Source organism: Vigna unguiculata, chromosome 3 (assembly GCF_037176805.1).
Source record: "Vigna unguiculata cultivar grain cowpea cultivar isolate G323 ecotype 2 chromosome 3, ASM3717680v1, whole genome shotgun sequence".
NCBI classification, from domain to species: domain Eukaryota; kingdom Viridiplantae; phylum Streptophyta; class Magnoliopsida; order Fabales; family Fabaceae; genus Vigna; species Vigna unguiculata.
This window is the reverse complement of record NC_140794.1, coordinates 13,630,940-13,643,356: the sequence shown is the minus strand read 5'-3', so window position 1 is coordinate 13,643,356 and position 12,417 is coordinate 13,630,940.

The window sequence follows — 12,417 nt, the reverse complement described above, 5'->3', positions numbered from 1 at the left end:
AAGTTTTACAAAAAAAAGGTAAAAAAATAATAAATAGTGGGGTTTATGTAAAAGGGCTAATAGACGGAGGTGAAGATGATTTCTACTGGATCATTAAACACATATAAAAGATAAAGTACAATACTTCAAGCACTCCCAAGAAAGTAATTGTGTTTTATTGTGATTGGTTTGATCCATCACGAAGAGGTACAAAAATTGGACTTTAAATACCATTTTGTTGATATTCAGATGGATAAAAGATAGGTGTCGTATGATCCATTTATAATTGCTCACAATGTAAGGCAAGTATATCATGTCTCATATCCACCATCTTGATATAGGTTAACGTGGTTGTTGTGCCATAATAAAAAATAAACCTAGAGGTCGCATAAAAGCTACAAATGTAGATGATGATGTGCCTATCAAGAAGACCAGGTTTCACACGTCAATGAAATCATAGAAGTTGAACCTATTTTAGCCTTCCAAGATTTAGAAAATGGTGTTGAAGTAGAAGATGAAGCAACAGAAGAAGACACTGAAGAAGAGGAAATTCAAGACAATGATTTAGAAGAAGAAGATGGTGAATTAGAATTTGATGATAACAAATCAGAAAAAGACAATGAAGAAATGGAATTAAATGATGATAGTTCTGAATAGGTGTACAATAATTAAATAAATGACTTGTATTTCATATATTATTTTTTTTATGAATATAGAAGAAAAAGTAATGTATTATGTGTTTCTTCATAACCAAAATGTAATTATGGCAAGGTTATCATATATTGGTGGTGTGCTCAATCAGTGAATAATTGTTTTTGAGTTCTTGGTTTTATTCTGGATTCATGGTTAATGCATCTAAGGATATTGTGTTCATAGGTGAGGAGAAGATAGAATAGTCTCAAGTTAGTATACCAAGTGTAGGGATGTCAAAAAAATCCGTACCCGCGGGTATTCACAAATAAAACCTGTAACTGATAGAAAATAGATATTATAAATGGATGATGAGCATATCATATATAGATATATTCATGCATTAGTTTAGGACATTTTTATTCATTTGTGCATTATTGGACTCATTTCATCATGCATTATCTAGTTTCGGATTATACATTTGGATTGGTGTGTTGTTTGTGTAAACAGGTATGAAAGGAGTAAGTTAGACGCAAAACAACATGTTCCACAAGTGCCTGGTGGAGTCTTCCACAACTTGTGGATTTGGCTTCAGAAGATGCAAGTTTCAAAACAGTTTGTTCCATAAATGCCCGGTGGATTTTTCCATGACATGTGGTTTTGTGCAGCGAATTGGAGGATACAAAACAGGGTGTTCCACAGGTGCCTGGTGCATTTTTCCACGACCTGTGGTTTTGACTTCAGAAGATCATGCGCAAAACAGAGTGTTCCGTAGGTGACCTGTGGATTTTTCCACAACCTGTGGATTTTCTAGCGAGAAACTTAAAGATTACGTGGACTCAAAAAGATTTAAAAGAAAAAGAAAATATAAAGAGGAGAGATAAGGGGGAAACGGTTAGAGGAGAGAGAAAGTGATCTTAGCAAAGAGGAACGTGAAGGAAAGATAAAGGAGGAACGTTCACGAAAAAGAAACTTCTTCTTCTTCCTCTCGATTTCGTCTATTGTTTTGGCTACCGTTTAAAGTTTTTTATTTTCAGTATGCAAAACTAATTTCATTTTGTTAGAGGATTGATGTAAGATTTTGAATTATAAGTTCTACTCTTTACATTTGATGTTTTGTTAATGTTCTTCATCTCAGTGCTCTGTTTATGGTTTTATCATTTATTTATAAGCAATTTCACAATTGAGAAATTGGGGATTGTTTGCGATTATAAACAAGACATTTTAGATTATGTCACAATTAGGAAATTGGGCGTATCTAATTAGTTTGCAATAGAGATTATTATTGATTTTTCATGATTTTATTGAATTTTTGTAAACTGACCTAAGGAATTAGGGATTCGAATTCAATAAATAGATTTTACCTACTAAGAGATTAGGGGTAAAATAGGTCTAAGTGAACTCAAGTGGATGATTATATTACTTGCATCAATTGAAAAGGAGTAGAATTTTATAGGAAAAAGTACGAAATCAATCCTCTAACGATTCTTCTCTTGATTAAAGTTTTTGTTATAAATTTTATGCTTGCAATTATATTGATTCACATTTGCTCAAAATTGCGTAAATTAGGAATCTAGTATTCAACAAGTCAATCCCAGAGGACGATATTTTATTACTACGTTAACGATTGGTTCACTTGCCAAACGTTTATCAATGGATACCCGTGGGTAACGGGTACGTGTATTATTTATACCTGCATGGTAACCGGACGAGTACATGTATCATAGTATTCGTACCCGTGGATTCTTGTACCCGCTATACTCCAATTTAAATTAAAAAATTAAAAAAAATTAAAAAAAATATTATTAAAACATTCACACATTGATTTTGAATTGATTATTTTTTATCAATTAGTTTTAAGAAATCTCCATTTCTTTGTAAATTGTCACTAAACACTATTTAAATGAGTTATTTGCACTTTATTTGAAATTTATAAATGTTATGCATTAATTTTTATTTGAATTCATGGTTAAAATATGTTATTAATTATTAAATTTTTCTCTTATAAATATCAGCGAGTACCTGTGAATATATGTGGATATTAAAAAAATATGTGGGTACTCGCTTGGATATGGGTATGGGGGTACATAGTAGATATTTATCCAGCGGGTAGGGTACGAGGGAGTTACTACCCATACTTTACCTGCCCTATTGACATCCCTAATGGGTGTGACCTTAACCGATATAAAAAGCAAAAACTTTTTATACCATCTGTATCTATACCGATTTTGAAATCATTATAGAAAGCCTTTTTTTAATAGGTATATAAGGCTTCCTTCCACTAGTGTTGTTTTTAATCTTAAGCTTTTAAAAAAAAAGTATATAGATGAAGAATAAAAGAATACATTCGTTTTTAGAAAAGTTTTAAAAGTGAAGCTACCTGTGATTGATTATTATTATAATGACAGTTATACTAAATTATGTATTAATTTTTAATTTATTAGTGAACTAGATACACTACAACAAAAATCACTTTAGACAACAACATAAAATTATGATCTAAATTATAAAAACCATAGTCTAAAGATTAGACCACATTTTTTTAGGTGTGGTATAGGTGAGTGTGGTTATAGGTAATAAACAACGGTTTTTAGTACGACAATGTTTTTGAAACCGTTGCTTAAAATCTTTACAATAGACAACAGTTTTTCAGGTTGATTTTAGACCTCACTTATATTTTTAGACCATATTTTTACTGGTTTTGTCCACATAGTTTAAAGCAACAGTTGTATAATCATGGGCTTTCATGATATTTATACAACATTTATAAAAATGTTTTTTATTATATGTTTAGGCCACATTTATTTAGTCGTTATCTAATTTAGTGTGGTCTAAACTACAAAATGTTGTAGTGATAAGGTATTAATTTTTACTGTATTAGTGATAATAATTAAATATATAAATTGTGAATGTATTATTTTGACTCCTCAAATATTGGTCATTCCCCTATGAGATATATATATATATATATATATATATATATATATATATATATATATATATATATATATATACACACACACACACACACACATTTAATTACAAAAAATAATTAAGACTATAGTGACTAACTTAGGTACCAATTTATAAACTAAAAATTATTGATAACTAATAGTTTCAAAAAATTATAGTTGGTCTCTAAATTGGTAATGAAAATAGTTTTTATTATAAATTAGTTTCTACAATGGTCACTAACAATAGCTACCAAAGTCTTAACTATCAAAGGAATTAATCTCTAAATATGTCTCTAATTAAGACATTGGTCTCTAAACACTTTTTGATCTCTAAAATTGGTCATTATTTAAGAGTTTTCTTGTAGTGTCATAACATAAAAATAATGGTAATTATTAAAGAAATATTTCAATATCAAGTGAGACGAGAGAATTACACTTTTTTTTATAATTAAAGAGAACGAATGAAAAATGAAACAAAAATAATAAATTTGTATCTAATTTTTTTTTTCAAACAATATGTAAAAATCTCAAGAACAAGAAAGAAAATAAAAAATATTTTTAATAAATATTTTAATTTTTTATTATATTTAATTTTATGTTTTTATTATTTATTATCATTAGATATTATGTTTTATAAAAGAAATAAGAAAATATCAAATTTAATTTCAATCAATTTCTAATATATGTTAGCTATAATTTAAAAAAAATTTAAAATAAAAGAAATATTTTTTAATATATTTATATTTATATATATATATATATATATATATATATATATATATATTAATTATAATATAAAAGAATTTAGAAAATTTGGGAAGATCATGACCTCCACACCCTTCGGAAGATCTGCGTCAATGTTATTATATTATATGAAAATTTTATTAAAAAGATTAAATCTGAATTTTTACAATTATCAAAATCTGAATTTCCAAGCCCTATCTTTAGATCATTGAGACCCTATATTATATATGAATGGTCACTGATACCGTATACTATCTTTGGCGAGCATCAGAAGAAGTCACGCCAAAAGAGAAGAAGCGATGGCCATGGAAGAACATGGAAATGCATCAGATTCGGTTGATATCATATTGAGAGAGGTTTTCCGGGCGTTTCTTGAACAGGAAAGAAAAGAGAATCCACAATTCTTTTCATCACTGGACAACATGACACATAGTGAGATTTTGGCGAGCATCAGAAGAAGGAAAGCCAAAGGAGAAGAAGCTATGGCCATGGAAGATGTCTCCACCAGTAATAATGTTGTTGCCCGTTATTCAAAAGACCAACCTCATTATGAATGGACAAGACCATCTCAAGAAAAGTCCAAGAATCGAAAGAATTTGAAGTGAAATGAAATTTGTGATGCAGAAGATCATGATTTCAATTTTGTTAACATCTATGTACCCTCTGCATCTATTTAGAAGGGTCTGAACATTTTCACACACACAAGTATCACCTTTCTTTGCTTTCACTTTTGTCATCCAATTTACTGAGTTTTATGCAAATCTTTTGTTTCATTCATTATGTTTTATAGTAAGTGTTGCTTTCTCAACAGAATCATGGTTGTGGGATGAAAGTAAAACAAATAACTCGAAATAGTGAGGAACATTGTGCTTGAAATGACATGAAGTAGAAATGTATGTAACCCTCCGTCATCATTCATGGATTTTGAATCATATAAAAATGAACAGATATTCAAAACTCCTTTCTTCACTTGTTCCATTATCTTTTGAAGGAAAATTATCGTAACTAATTACCGCAACAAAATTATAATTAAGATCACATGGAATTTGAGTATTGTATTTCATGTTTGAATATGTTTCCTATCTCTTATAATTAAGATCACATGATGCTCCTTTTTTTCTCTTTTCATGCTCTCCATTGCCATTCTTTAATGTCTTTAAAAATATTTCGAGGATAATTTTTGTTCAGCAAGACACTTTGTCTTGTTCTGATTCTTGATTCTTCGAAGAATGATGTATTTTTTTTCTCATTTTCCTTACTCATTTGTGCCCTTATCAATGGTGCCTTTAAACTCATCTATAACCTACAAACCAATTCTTCTAGAATTTCAGAAAGAAAATTAGGGACACTTTTCTCATTTGTGGAGCTCATTCCCAGTAAAAATGAACCATGATGTTTTCCTTTAAAATCCTTCTCATCTTTTAAGTCATCAAATGAGAGTACCTAGTTAGCGAAAATCTTGAATAAGAGTTATTCAACTAGGCCCGTCACATACTACTAAACATTCTTTTGTATTGATAATGGGAGCATAAATCACTTGTTGGATTGTGTATTATTATTTCTTTTTTTCTTGGGGCTTGTTGAACATCCCATTAGTGCAAAATAGGGGTATATTAGATTGGTTCTGGTTTTGTTAACTTTTGCTTATTCGTTGCTTGGTGTATATATATACACCCTTTACGTCTTTTGTAAATAACAGATCATATAGCTTCTTTTTTTTTTCATGCAAGAAGTTCTCGTTTTCTCTCTTTTTTTCCTTTGAAGTATTGTTCTCTTCCTCAAGGCAGTTTCAAGAACTCTTTTTGCATTATATGGAGATTTATAAAGCCTAATATGGTATGAAAACCATTATTTTTAGTCTATTTTTAGCGATATTTGTTGGTCTTGATCTATTAAGTTCGGGACGCCACAACGCCACAACCAGGGGCGGAACAACTTAATGACAGAAAGGAGCCACGACTCCCCCAACCAAATTTATTTTATTTTATTTTTTATATTTAAAAAATAATATTTATAAATTATTATTTTATTTATATTTATTTATTTTATTTTATTTTATTTTTTATATATTTAAAAAAATATATTTATATATTACTACTTTATTTATATATTATTATTTTATTTATATATTATTACTTTATTTATATTAATTTAGTTTGAAAAATCTTTTTTAAAATTTAAAAATCACATTTTTTTTCTCTATTATAATTTCTTATACTTTTTTATTTGGTTTCTCTCTTCCGTGCCTCCATCTCTTTCTCTCGTTTTATTTTCATCTCAATTTTCACCATCAATTCCTTGTTATTTTCAAAATCAAATTGCACTACAGCAAGATTGAAGAGTTAAGGAACATTTTGGACCGAACAATTTCTTCTTTTGAGTAAGTTCATCTTTTCCTTTTTTTTTAAGCAATATATTTCCCTCTTGTATGTGACTTTTCTACGCTCTAGACATATCTCTATCTGTTAGAGATCATAAAATCACGCTTTAATTGTTGATCAAGCTTTTCTTTGTGTAGATAGAGCTATTTTAGGCTTTGAAGTTGTGTAAGGGAAAAACAAGATTAGGAATTTACTTTAAGGTAAAGGAAACTAATCATTTAGAAGTTATTAGTTTTCTTAAAATATTAAGGAAGGCGTGTGATGAAGATGAAAAAAATGCATCTACGTCATCTAAAATTGAGAAACTTCATGAGAATCCAAATATTGAAGAAAACGAAAAATAATTCTCTAATGTTTCTAAAGTTATATATAATGAATTTGAAAATACTTTAGAACGTGATCCGGGGAAGTGTCTTCAAATTTGGCAATACCCACCAAATCAAATTGACGAGGTACGAAGGGCTTATCTAAAATGGGATTCATATCAAATGCATCTGACTAAAGATAACTTTTGTTTTTTTTTTTTATATATATTATTGTTGATGATAAACTTTATGTTACTCTTTCATATATATTATTGTTATATTGTTTGGATTCTATTGTCATGAATGCTTATTTTGAATAAAAAAATGATGTAAAGAAATTAATTTTTTTTAATTAAAAGAAATTATTATTTTTTAAATAAAAATAATAATTTATATATAACAAATATAATTTGGCTCCCCTAAAATTTTTGATCAAGTTCCGCCACTGGCCACAACACTCTTGTTGTTTTGGTTAATTATTTGTGTTTGAGCGATTAATTTTGGTCTCTTTTGTTCTTGCTTTCGCTCTCACTCTCGTTCTCGTTCTTTCTCTTGTTCTTGTTTGCATTTGGCCGAAACTTATTACTTTTTTTTGTATTTTTAATTGTTTTATGCTTCGGTTGTCTTACCAACCAGTCTATTGTTGAATTATAGGCTTCTTGAGAATTGAAGCCTAAAGTTCCTATTTTTTACTTTGTTTGAATATGGTTTGGTTGTACAACCAAAGTATAATGGCAAACAAACTCAATCCCAAACCCCTACGCAGAACTAATGTCAACTTGTTAATTTTGTCATTGTTGATGCATTGTCTTATAGTTTCCAAGTGTATAAATGGTTTGACGGTCTTCTTAAAGAGTTAGATAGATGCATTGATGATTATGGAATCAATTATATGCCTTGTGAAAATAAGGCTTTGTAAGTTTTAAAAGACTTTCTTAGCCAGGAACAAGGTTGAATTAGTTGTGACTGGAAATTAGGTTCAATTCAAATTTATAAAAATGCTTTACTTTGAATTAGATTTACCAACAAATTAGCAAACAATCATTACTGAAACACACATTTTTAATCGATTGAAAGTAGAGTTAACAAATTGATTTTACTTAACAAAAGGTCATACAAATAAACCAATACGATTCAACAAATTAAAATAGAATTTCAAAAGACTGTAAAGATGGAAAAATTATGCAAGAAACATAATTGATTATAAACTAAAAAACTGGAAGCACAATTAATCAAGATCAACACCAATCAGTAGTACATGCAAGGTTACAACTCCATATTACATCAAAACATCAAAATACTATAAAAAAAATTTTTGAAGCACTTTTCCTTAAAGATTTTAACAAAGAACAAGAAAGGAAAAGAATATCAACGCACTGAATTTTCTATAGGTTCACTCAAATTTTAGCTACATCCTGTTTGTCAAGGCAACCTTAGTCTCACTTTGTAATATTTTAAAAGTTTTACAAATCCACCAAAATTAAACTTTTGAAAACACAAAACTACACCGAAACTCTTGAATCCCACAAGACTCTCCACAAAGCACAACAATATTCCCACTTGGAGATCTAGAAACTAGATAACACCTAGAAACTTGTGAATGACTAAACATTGGTGATGACTATCCCTAGCCAACCAAACCTCTTTCTCCAAGTCTTTTACACTATGCAAAATGCTCCAAGAATTCGAAGAACATCTCACAAACACTTGCATATTTATATATTTCAGAGAAAGAATTTTCAAAGTATTCACACTGACTTCACGCTCAAAATCACAATTGTTCTTGATCTCATTGAAAAAATAGACTTTACAGTATGTTTGTTAGCATATTCAACAGGTTGATTTATCCATTCAATTTGTTGATTTCACTTAACTTAAGTGAAATTAGTTGATTAAAAGTTAATTCAGCTAATTGAATATGTTAATAACAGAATTGTTGCAGCCAACCAATTAATCTATTAATAACCCAATTAATAGACTGAAAGACTACAACCAAACACAAGATGCCTAATCTATGTCAAATTATTTTCACGATAAGCTCCAATATTCTAATTCTAAGATCTTCATGTGATAACCATATTAAGCACACATCAAGGTTGACCAACACAATATTACTTCAAGTTTTCACTAATCTATCAAGCTTCATCAATTTGCGATGCAATATCTTCATTAAATCTCCATGCATCAAAGTCATTTATGCTAACAATCTCTCCATGATTTGATGAAGTCAATATCCATTGAATTGATGAAGCAACATCCATCTTGTTGAAAAGATCTTCCTTTGTTAATCAAACTTGTGAATCTGAAATTTATGACAAAAATGCACATAAGATAACAAACACACACATATACACATACTCCTCCTATCACTAGTATGGCTAGTCATATCATAATTGTTTCATTAATTTTATCCCCAATTCCTCATTTCTTCATTTGTCTTATGTTAGCTTTTCAATTCCTTACTTGTCTTGTTTTACGTTTTACTTTTTCTACCCATTTTAGAACAATGTAGAGAAGCCTAAGATAGGAGGTAAATATCAAGAATATTCTACATAGGCAAAAATCTAGAACAATCCACATGGTTGTGGCTAGGAATACCCATGTGTTCAACCATTTGTCTATGAATACCCATGTGTTCAACCATTTGTATGAAAGACAACTAAGACAACATCTAATACAATCACTCATAACTACAAATCATATTACTTTCACATTCTACTATCTTCACATTTTTTCTATCCCATCAACTATTCCTTTCACAACTTCAAAATACTAACAGTGGTAGCTACATTCGGTCATGTACTGGCGTAGATGAATTCTTCAACTATTTCAGAAAAAACTATAACTCCATTATATACTACTTCCAAAACAAGCAGATGGATTCAAGGGCTCTATTTTCTCTTCAACAAGCAGTTGATGACATAATCTTTCCAAGAATAATAGGTGCCACAAGTGCAAAGGAAGCTTGGAACATAATACAAGGGAGTTTTAAGGAAGTGATGAGAGTTTGAATTAATAAAAATCAAAAGAATGTGAGTCCATTAAAGACTTATATTCTAGAATAAAAGAAATAATTAGTCAGATGAGAAAATTTTAATTTATATTCCCTAAAAATATGATGCAATTGCAACTGCGATTGACCAAACAAAAGATTAGACTACATTTTCAGTAACACAACTAATGGGCTCTCTTAAAGATTACAAACAAAGATTGAAAAGTCGTGAAGAAGACATGGTCGAAAATGCCTTTCAATCAAAACTAAAATGATGGTCTCAGAATAAAGAATATGATGAAAATAAAAGTAGAGGAGAAATTTCTAGAATTAAAGAAAATTCTAGAAGCTTCACTATGACTCGTCAAGGAAAATATCCTCCATAAATGAGAGAGCAAGATGTATGAGAATCAAGTCAGGACTACCTAAGGTATTTTGGGCAGACGCAATAAGCACAACAGTCTATCTCATAAATAGAGGACCATCAGTACCTTTAGAGTATTAGTTACCTGAAGAAGTATGGTCTGGAAAGGAGGTAAATCTTTCACATCTGAAAGTTTTTTGTTATGCTTCATGTATTTTATTAGACTATAATAGTCTAGATAAATTGGACCCTAAGGCAAAACGATGTTATTTCATTAGTTATGGATCTAACATGTATAACTATGGGATGACCAAAACAAGAAAATTATTAGAAGTAGAAATGTTACTCTTAATGAAAACATGTTTTATAAAGACAAAACTGCAAAATCCTCAAAATGCAAATAAACAGTCAGAGCAAGTATCATTAGAAGAAATTTCAGAAAGTGATTTAATCAACAACAAAAGGTAAAATATAGAAGTAAAGCCCGAGTCAGAGCCTAAGTTAGAACCTAAACAAATAGTAGAGTTAGTAACTCCTGAAGTCCTAACTAAAAAATCTAGCAGAACAATTGTAGCACAACAAAGGTACTCTCCTTCATTACATTACTTGTTGTTGACTGATGCTGGTGAGCCAAAATATTTTGCTGAGGCTATGAAGGGAGATGATTCTATTAAGAGTGAGCTAACAATGGAAGATGAGATAAATTCTTTTCAGAAAAATAAAACATCGTCTTTAACCAAACTACCAAAAGGAAAGAAGGTTTTGCAAAATAGTTGGGTCTATAGGTTAAAAGAAAAATTAGATGGTAACAAAAGATATAAGTCTAGAGTTGTAGGGAAAGGGTTCACCAGAAACAATGAATTGATCTACTGAGCGAATTGAGCCAACACAAGAAACTTCCACTTAATGCAAGAAGTTGGAGATGACGGAATTGAACGTCAAAAAATAATTCAAATTTTATCTTCAGCGTTGAGCACAGAAGAAAAATTCAAGAGGAGAAAAAGCATAACTTAACGAACAACAGATGAGATCAACGCAAGAGGCAGCAATCCACTGAGCGAGCTACAAAGATTTTGAGCATAGAGTGAAACATAGTCTTTGGTTCTCATCATACTTAGAATTAGTGTCCCCTTTGTTTCAGAATTGAATTTTCTTTATTACAAATCAATTTAAGTTTACCAAGCAAGCAACCTCATACGCTCTAGTCTGATCCATCTTGTCTAACTCCCCAATCTGTCTAATAATTTTTGGTTTATTTATGCTCGTTAAGCCAAAGACATCTCATACAACATATGCATGAAGAAATGAAATATGGAGAAAAGCCACAACGTATGATACCCTTCTAGTCCTTCATAGTCTCCTCGCAATAGTGTTTCTCTAAATAGGTTGGTGGTAGGCATCGTTGCCATTATTACTTGAAGATTCTATTAAGAAAATAAAATCTGAATTTTCACACTTTTTTCCAGCACTATCTTTTGGTCCCTGAGACCCTATATTATAAATGAATGGTTTTTGTTATCCTCGTACGTGAGTGTGACCATGTATATTTTGGTATGTGAATAGTATATTTAATAAATTACAATTTGAGAGAGTTATTGATGATTTATTTTAGTGTAACTTGACGTGTTATTAGAAGTATATATGATGTATATATATATATAGAGAGAGGCTATCTACGAGACTTGGTGTGGAATTGAAAATGGAGGAAAAGGATGCAAGTGGAAGTGGAAAGAAAGAACATGGAAATACATCAGATTCGGCTGATATCATATTGAGAGAGATTTTTGGGGCGTTTCTTGAACAGGAAAGAAAAGAGAATCCGCAATTCTTTTCATCATTGGACAACATGGAAGACAGTGAGATTTTGGCTAGCATCAGAAGAAGTCAAGCGAGAAGAGAAGAAGGGAGGGCCATGAAAGAACATGGAAATGCAACAGATTCGGTTGATATCATACTGAGAGAGATTTTCGGGGCGTTTCTTGAACAAGAAAGAAAAGAGAATCCGCAATTCTTTTCATCACTGGACAACATGGAAGACAGTGAGATTTTGGCAAGCATCAGAAGAAGT